Source organism: Octodon degus, unplaced genomic scaffold (genome assembly GCF_000260255.1).
Source record: "Octodon degus isolate 3935 unplaced genomic scaffold, OctDeg1.0 scaffold00141, whole genome shotgun sequence".
NCBI classification, from domain to species: Eukaryota; Metazoa; Chordata; class Mammalia; order Rodentia; family Octodontidae; genus Octodon; species Octodon degus.
In genome coordinates, this window is record NW_004524717.1 from 6,802,158 (window position 1) to 6,810,814 (window position 8,657).

Genomic DNA, 8,657 nt, shown 5'->3' on the forward strand with positions numbered 1-8,657 from the left:
CTTCCTTAGTTTTGGGCATTGGGTATTTTGTCTCAGCAATGAGAGAAAGGTAACCAAGACACCTATGAAATTCTGGCATCATATATTTTTGTATGTCAACCACTTTCTCTTCCTCTAAATAATAAGCTTGTAATCATTTTAACATTAATCTTTTATTGTTGTACTGTTTCTATACTATCGTACATTTAAACTCTTACCTAAGTAAGATTCCTAAGTAACACACTAAAATCTACTTTTTCATAGGCACTCAACACTTCATGACAGAAGAGTAAGTCAGTGAACTTCGGAAGAAATATTTGCTACCTCATACCTCATAAATGTTTAATTGTATGCCTAGTGGCTTTATAAGTATTATAGCAATGTGAGAGGGAGTATTGACTTTTGTATGACTCGTTCCAGGGTGGAGTTGTGGCCTCCAAGTAGCACAATATCATATAGGATCCTTACACTAACACCACATCCTTGGACTTGAGTTTCTTTGCAGTGTTCCACCCCAGCACAGCCAGGGGTCCCAGTGTTCAGCAATTTAACCCTGTAATCCAGGTCTCCAACACTGTGCCCTATAGATTATGTATCCCACATATAACAATGGCTGGGATTCAGGCCATTCCAGAATTGTGTTTGCTACATTATGCTTTATTTTGTCCTCTAAAAGATGAATCAAGATCCATGTAATTTCACTGGGATCCATTTCTTCCTCTTTTCTTCCTGCATACATAAAACAGCTTATCTCAAACTTTGCAGGCATACATTTTGCTAACCTGGGGAAAGAGGTATATGAACTTTGCTGTCATCCAGTATCAGGATCAGAAATAAAACTTAACACTAAACAGTTCTAACAATGATGCCAACTCTGGCCTGGTTTGTAATGTGAAATGGCATTTGATACAGTTTGGAGCATTGTAAGGACACCCAATTTTTCTTAGAATAAATGATTTAGGAAACTCTGATGCACAAAAATGCTATATATTAGCTACAGAAAAAACAATGCCACCAAAGGCCTATAGTATTTTATTGGAACAGATGTGAGGCAATGCGACACAATGTTCCCAAGGATTGAACTCAGGTCCTTGCGCTTGCCAGGGAAGAACTTACTCTACTGAGCTATCTCCCTGGCCCCCCATTTGCTTGTTCTTGATAGATTATGAATGCTGTATTATTTTCTCTTTCCTCATGCTTTACATAAAGGATATGTGGACCACTGTAAGTTTGCTGGCACAGGCCTCCTTGCAAGATCATGAACATTTTTCCTTTAACTTCTAGAGGGATGATAAGACAAAAGGAGGTATTCATGAGAAAACAAGACTCAAGCTCCTTCAAGATGGGTTCTTTTCAATGAACCTACTAATTGCTCCCTCAGTGGTGCATGCCGTTACATGGATTTCTAGTTGCATCTTAATTGGCCTACTGGATCTTTTTGAGGTAGAAGAACTGCTACCTTCAGTCATACTCTGAGGAAGACTCTCATAAATGAAGGAAATCCTACATGGCAGATTGCATCAGGCTTTCACTGAAAACTTCTCCCACCTACTATGTGACCAACAAGCCACAGGCTTGGTGCTCATTAGCATTAGGGGAAGTTGGGCCAATTTATAATGTATTTTTGTAAAAACTATATTTGGCACAGAGTCTCACTGCACAGATGGGACTTGTAGGGATCCTCCTGTTTTCAGCCTTCCCAGCACTGGGATTACAGGCATGCACCACCACACCCAGAATTGGTGGTTGGCTCAGCTTGCCTGCCCCAGAGGCAGGGCCTGCATGGCATAAAGTGCTTGGGATCCAACCCTAGGTTCCTGTGCTTGCCTAAGCAGGCACTTAGTCCACTGATTTATCTTGCGGGCCCTGGCCAATTTATAATCTAGTGAGGGATTATATCTGATGACTCCTCACCCTAGTCACTGTCTATGTGAAACTTCCCAAGGTATATTGTCCAGAGCACCTACTTTCTGGAAAACCACCTAGATTGCAACCAACACCAAACAAGCAAAAACTTCCACTGCAAAAAGTGATTAGGAAACATTAGTTTAAATAGCTTTCTTTGTCTCACCAGGAAGGAATTTAGTAGGATTCTATTCCAAATTTGTGTTTTACAAATGCATTTGATCACAAAAACCCTTTCTTTCCAAGGTTATCTTTTTGCTACTTTGTGAAACACACTGTAACAAGATCACTTCTGATTGTTAAAATCCTTCAGCTGCTGGAGAACAAGGTGATCCTAGGATAACTCTGGTCGCGCTTCGCTTTCCTACCAACTCTAGCTCTCAAAGGCTTCTTCTGCGGTTCTCTCCATTTCCTGGCTGGCAGTTTCTGGATGGTAAAACACAAAAGAACCGTCTCCTGTTTCTTGAAAAAATGATTAGAGACAGGTTATATAACCTTGATTTTTTTCCCCATGAGCTTTGCTGGGTTATTCAAAGGCATTTTGGAAGCTTGTTACTTGAGCTGACACTGGAAGTGTACTTACAAATGACAATGAAATTGTGGAAATTCTGGTAGGAAAAGCGGGATCGAATTTCTGCTGAAGCTGGAAAACGGTCGTTAGGTAGAAGCAAGAACAGTTAAAAGGATCTGTCTGATATTTACATTTCGTTCTGAAAATGTGCTGTAAAGTTAATCAGCTGATGAAGTACGGAGGTCACTACTAAAGAGGTCGTTGCGCAGATCTCCCCAGTAGTCCCAACGCAGAGGGCTCCTGAAGAGAGGACCTGTAGTTCTCTAACTGGGACACCATGCTGCTGCTGCTGCTGCTGGTGGTGGTGGTGTTAAGAGCGAGTGTTTCTCAACCTCAGCACTATTGCATTTTTGGCCAGATAATTCTTCCAGTGGTGCTGGAGAGATGGACGCAGCAGTTCTGTGCACCATCAAATGTTGGCAGCATTTCTAGCATCTATCTACGGATGCCAGTAGCATTCTCTCCTCAAATTAAAACAAGCAAAACAATCCTCAAGTATCACCAAAAGTACCCCGAGGCACAAAACTGCCGCCTGGCTCGGAACCAGGGGCGCGGTAAGTAACGGGATACACAGTTTCCATATGGCTTTTAGAAAGCAAAAGTCAAAATAAAACGGAAACCAAGCTACAGCCGTCTTTCCTAGAGGCTGTCTCCGCGGGCGCTCAGGACTCACACGCGGAAGGCCGGGCACTTGGCGGCTTTCTGTACCTGAGCCGCTCGGCGGAAGCCTCGGCGTGCGCGGCCGGGTCTCCGTGCGCCCCGCGGTGGGGTCTGCGGGACGCTCGCCTGGGAGGCGCGGTCGCCCGGCTCCGGCGGCCTGCTTGGCCCGGTTCCCTGCCGGGGGTGGAGCCTGGCGGGGCCGGCATGGAGCCGCCCGCGGGCCCCGCTGCAGGCCCCGCCTTGGCCGCCTGAGCCGGCGCCGGCTTCTCCGACGGGAACCTGCGAGCGAGCGCCGCAGCCGGCCGCGCTCAGCCCAGGTGCGGGGACCCCGCCGCCGCGCCGTGCGGGACGTTTCTGCAGTGGAGCTGCGCTTCTCTCTGATTGAAGAACAAACTTCTGCCCAGAAAGTGAGCGGAGAGCTGCCCAGGACCTTGCCGAAGTCCGAGGCGCGGCTCTGGGCCGGGAGCTGGACGCGGTGGGGAGGCGGCAGCCCCGGGGTGGCCGAGCCCCGCAGGGCCGGGGCGGGGTGCGGCCTGCAGGGGTCTGGGCGGGCGGAGAGGCTCCCGCTTCCTCTCCCGGCTTCTTTACGCCGCTCCAGCCCCCGGCGGCCTGGGGTGTCACCAGCTGTCTCTTTTCCAGGCAGTTCAGCGTTTGGCGCCCAGCGCGTTCTGGATTTGGGCTGGCATGTTATTGCCTCCGGGTGTCATTACTAGGCTGTCATCTGCAAGGCATCATTTTCATTGGCCGGGTGCGTATCTGAGGCTTAAGGCTTAGAAGCAGCCCGCGCACCTGCGCCTGCTTCCAGCTCCAGCTGGCCAGGCTGGGGCCGCCCCGCCGCCGCCGCCGCCACCGCCTCGCTCGGGGTGGAGACCGCGGTGTGGAGCGAGGCTGGGGCCGACTCGCTCGGGCGTGAAAAGCTCTGCGGAGAGAGGGGTGTGCGCTGGGCTTGGTGTTTGCCAGGAGGTAAGATGCGGCGTCTCCACCTGGGAAGAAGAAAACTTTTGAACGGGGCTGTGGACCCTCGCCTTTCTTTGTGTCATTTCTCACTGATGACTTAATTTGGGTCTAGCTGATTAAAACTCAGTAAGTTTTAGAACGCCGAAGGGTGAGTCCATAGTGCAGGTGACACTCATAGCGCAGGTTTTACTCCTTAAAAATTCATCAAATAACATTTAAAGGCCCGGTGTTATTTTCAGGAAACTGCACCTGTTGTAAATGAAGGCAGCCCAAAGGACAAATAGGAATTTTTCTTTGACGTTACATTTTTTTTTTTTAATGTTTCAAAAGAAAAAAAAAAAACTTCGTTGTTAATTTTACTATGTGATATGCTGGGGCTTATTTTATATATAATTTCATATTTTTTTAAAAAAAATAGGGGAATTACAGTCTTTCCCAGGAGGTGTGGCACTCCACTTGGGGTTCTCTTTCCTGCCTGGCACTTTATCTTACCTGATGGTGCCCTGCCCCAGGCCCACTCTTCGGGCATTTATTTCCAGTTTGGGAAGAATGGATGCTGAAAGACTGGTTTGTTTCTGTAGAGGCAAAGTGTTGTTGTATTGACAATATTTCCCTTTCAGAGATCATTCAAGCAGAATACTAAGCAATGCGGGGTGAAGCTCCCATCCCCAACAACTGTGATTTCAGAGAGAAAATAACACTTCATTAGGAAAGGCTGAACATGGCCCTTGGGAAATGTGACAGTGTATCTAAGCTCTTTAAGTTCCATTTCTCTTAGAAAAATCAAAGAACTGTTTCCATTGAATGCTCTAGAGAGGGAAGTATCCTGAAGAACTGCATGTTCTCTTAAACTGGAGTTGTGAGACTTGTTAGTTTAAGCCCTGGCTGGGGTACATGGTCTTCAAGTTCAGGAATGCCCTTGTGGCTTCCTGGTAGGCTAGAAGAAGGTCAGCCAGCAGATAAAATCAGGTGGCTATGAGGAGAGCTGGTTATGTAAGATAACTCGGGAAGGAAACTGGTATCAGGCCCAGCAAATCCTGGAAGGAGGGAGAAAGTGTGGTCTGGGCTTGGGTAGGGAGGCAGACAGCAGACCTGTGATGTAACCATGGTAATTTCTGGTGCCTGGCATTATTTTGGTGAAAGAGAGTTTCACACTCTGCAGATATTCAGGATTCAGAGGTTACTCTTTATCAAAATGTGTGGACTTCAGACCAAGCAACTTATAGAGAGGAGCCATCTTTGTTCCAGCAGCCCTGGCCTGCACGTGAGCCACACAGGGGACCTTGCCAGGCAGCCAACTGCTGGCTGGCTTCCTTTCCATCTCCTGCTGGAGCTGCTCCTGTCTGTTAAGTGCCCAGTAAAGAAAAGAAACTCTGCCAAGAAGGCTGAGGGCTGGTGTTTTAATAGGGAACACTCAGAATTCCCATGGAATGGGACTGTGTTCTTGTCTGCTGTGCCCAATGACTTTGTCCCTGTGTTGGTAGTTGCTGACTAGGATGTCATTTGAGATACACAAAGAGGTCTAGAATTATTTTGCCTGGTATAGATCCTAAAACTCAGCCACAAGAGAACTGCTAGATTCTTGAATCAGTTCTTAGGAGTTTTGACACACTGGTTTAAAATCAGGTCTTTCCCCAGGTTTTGCCAGTCAAGGGCCTCAGACCTGCCACATAGGCTACAGCTGAAATCTCCTAAAAATGTGAGCTCCAGGTCCCTCCCTGGGCCCACTGATTTGTGTGTGTATTAAACTCTAAGGAAATGAGAAGGGAGAGTATGAGCTTGGCCCTATTGCTCAGGACTTGAGTATAGAGAAAACACCTGGAAAGGGAATGCTGGCCTGATAGACGATAAACTCATAAATTTTCCTTTGATTGTCTCTGATCTTTTGATATTTGACTTTTAAAGTGCTTAAACTTGAATGTAGCATGAAGACAGTTCATTCTTCGTTAGTGTATAGTGTATAGTGAATGTGCCCTCAAGGCAACGAGCCTAGTGTGTTCCTGACTAAGTTTCCACAGTGGGATGCTGACACAAATTAGCAGGGAACCGTTTCCGTCAAATGCTATAGGGACAGAAGTATGTGGAGGAATTGTGTGCCCGCCTAATGTGGAGCTGTGAGGCCTGTTAGTTTAAACCCTGACTGGGGTAGATGGTCCTCAAGTTCAGAATGGCCTTGGTTGCTTCAAGGTAGGTTACAGTAAGGTCAGCCAGCAGATAAAGCCCAGTGGACTACTGAGGAGAGTTGGTAATATAAGATAACTCAGGAAGGAAAGCAGCACTGAAGTGACCACTAATGTATTTTCCACAGTGTAGCCAGCCTTCCCTTCCCCCATACTTGTCCCAGTATGGGACTTTACCTAAGTTTCAACTTTTAGAGGATCACATAATGCATTTGTCTTCTTTCACTCAACCTTATGTCTGAGAGCTTGTAGTAGTTGTCCTTGTTCATGGCTTTAGAGTACGTCACTGTGGAGAGATGCTGCAGCTTATTTATCCACCTTGCCATTAATGGCCACTTGGAAAATCTCTGCTTTGTGCCTGCTAGATGTCCCGTGCTGCCTGGAGTGGCCTGACCTGAGTATTTGGTGAGTATGAGGATGCGCGCGGTGAGGTGCAGGGACTAATTTTGTGCAAATTCTAATAAGCATAACTTGCCAGCCAAGGTTCCTTGTTACAAAATCTGTTCTTTTTCTGGACTGTCGTGTAGTGATGTCACCAGGACTTGCAAGCAGGCTGGTGGGAGCTCAGCTTTCTGAGCTCCTGGATGTATTTGCTATCCTTGCTGTCGGGCTGCTGTGTGGTGATTCATTCTTGTCTGTGTGTCCTTCCATCCTGAGACTCCTACAGATCTGGAAAGCAGATGGACAAACGTTTTGTAAAACCTGTTTGAAGGCAGGTGGTTCCTAGTCCAAGCAGAATTGTTCCTGAGACTTTTTCCCCCTCACTTTCAGTCTTTTGGATTCCTCATGGTGCTAAATACTGGATTTCAAGTAGTCTCAGTGTGGCCATCATTCTGAAAGTATTGTTATTTAAAGTTTTATGTCATTCACATTTTTATATCACAACCCCCCTTTCAGTTTCATTTACAGTATATTGATAGTTCCACAAAGAAGCGCCATGGTCCTAAATTATTTCTGTTGAAATTATACTATTTAGAAAGACAGAGATAATATGTGGAGTTACATTATTTCAAAAAAGATAAGAATTGGTGTCTGGCTCTGGGGGTGGAGGGGACTCAGCTCCTGCTAAGGTAAGTCTGTGGGAGTCTGTCATGCTGTGCCTGGGACCTTATAATAGTCATGAGATTACTTTTATTTTTTTAATTTTTTTATTTTATTTTATTTATTTATTGTGTGTGTATGTGTGTGTGTGTGTGGCCAGCTCAGCCCACCAGGGGGCAGGGCTGGCTGGCATGTGGTGCTGGGGGATTGAACCGCGGTCCCTGTGCTTTGCTTAGCTTAGCTTGTTCTAAGTAGGTGCTTTAGACCACTGAGTCATCTCACCAGCAGCCTCATGAGATTACTTTTAATCCTCTGCTTTGTGAGCCAAGGACGGTGGTGGTGGGGGAGGGTCCTTAAGAAGTTCTACCCAGGAGCAGTCAAACACCACTGCCTCCTGTGTTCACAGTCTCCTTGTCCATTCAGGTGACTTATTCTAATAACTTACTGCAGCTTCTCCTTCAGTGCTTTGGCTTAAAGCAACCATTAAGCATTTAGTCCCATTTAGTTAGTAGTATTTCTTCCAGTTTTACTGCCCAGAGGAGACACTAACCAAGCAGATGGGTGAGGAATGTGCTCAGGTGACAGGAAGAGTAATGGAGACTGAAGGAATGTAAATAAAGGTTTAGGATAAAAAATATAAAGCCAGATAAATGTCAATGTACATATCACTGAAATTGCTTTTCCTTATCTGCTGAACCAGTAAGCTAAGGTGATGACCCAATTAAGGAAAGACCGTTGCTGCTTTTCCTGATACTTCCGGTTGGCTGAGGTCAGATTGTTTTGGGAGATAGCGACTGTGGATAGGAAGATGATGTGACCCTCTGGTGAGCTGCAGTTTAGGGAGCTTGACTGTGGATCTGCTTTCAGGATGACTGATCTTTCTCTAAAGTAAAAAAAGTCAAATTTCAATAGAAGCTTTGACTACCTTTCTAAAGCACATTCAAAAAAATTCATTCTTCAGTTCTGCAGAAAAAAAAAATGGAAAAAAGCAACTAAATGTTTTAGCAGTGAGCAAGGGTGGCAAAGTTAGATGTGAGACGGGCAGGGGAGCCTCTCCAGAAGCTTCGCCTTGTGAGAAACAGTCCCCTGAGGAGGACTTAGCTATTAAAGTGTTAAATTAGCAATGCTAATAGCATTTTATTTCAAAGGCAAAATGTGTTAAGAAAATGCGCAAGAACCTTTTTATAGCAGATTTTGCTTTGGTTTGGCATATTTGGTCGGTAGTTCTATCTTTGGGTAAAAGAGACAGATACCTGACACTACTCTTTATGTCTGATGTTGACATAGTAGTGTGGGTAGATAAAAGCTGGAGATTCTTTTAGTTTTTGTTTTGTTTTGTTTTGTTTTATGTGTGTGCAGGGTCT

General features: G+C 45.8%; 1 protein-coding gene across 1 annotated transcript in view; it reads left to right on the forward strand.

Annotated features, from left to right (window-relative positions):
• Positions 1 to 3,406: 3,406 nt before the first annotated feature.
• The window catches only part of Rasef (RAS and EF-hand domain containing), a 58,478-nt gene continuing 53,227 nt past the window's right edge, over positions 3,407 to 8,657 (forward strand). Inside the window, exons 1-2 of the mRNA XM_023701837.1 lie at positions 3,407 to 3,522; positions 3,755 to 3,863. The gene's annotated coding sequence lies outside the window, so the exon portion shown is untranslated. The remainder of the gene's footprint in view (positions 3,523 to 3,754; positions 3,864 to 8,657) is intronic.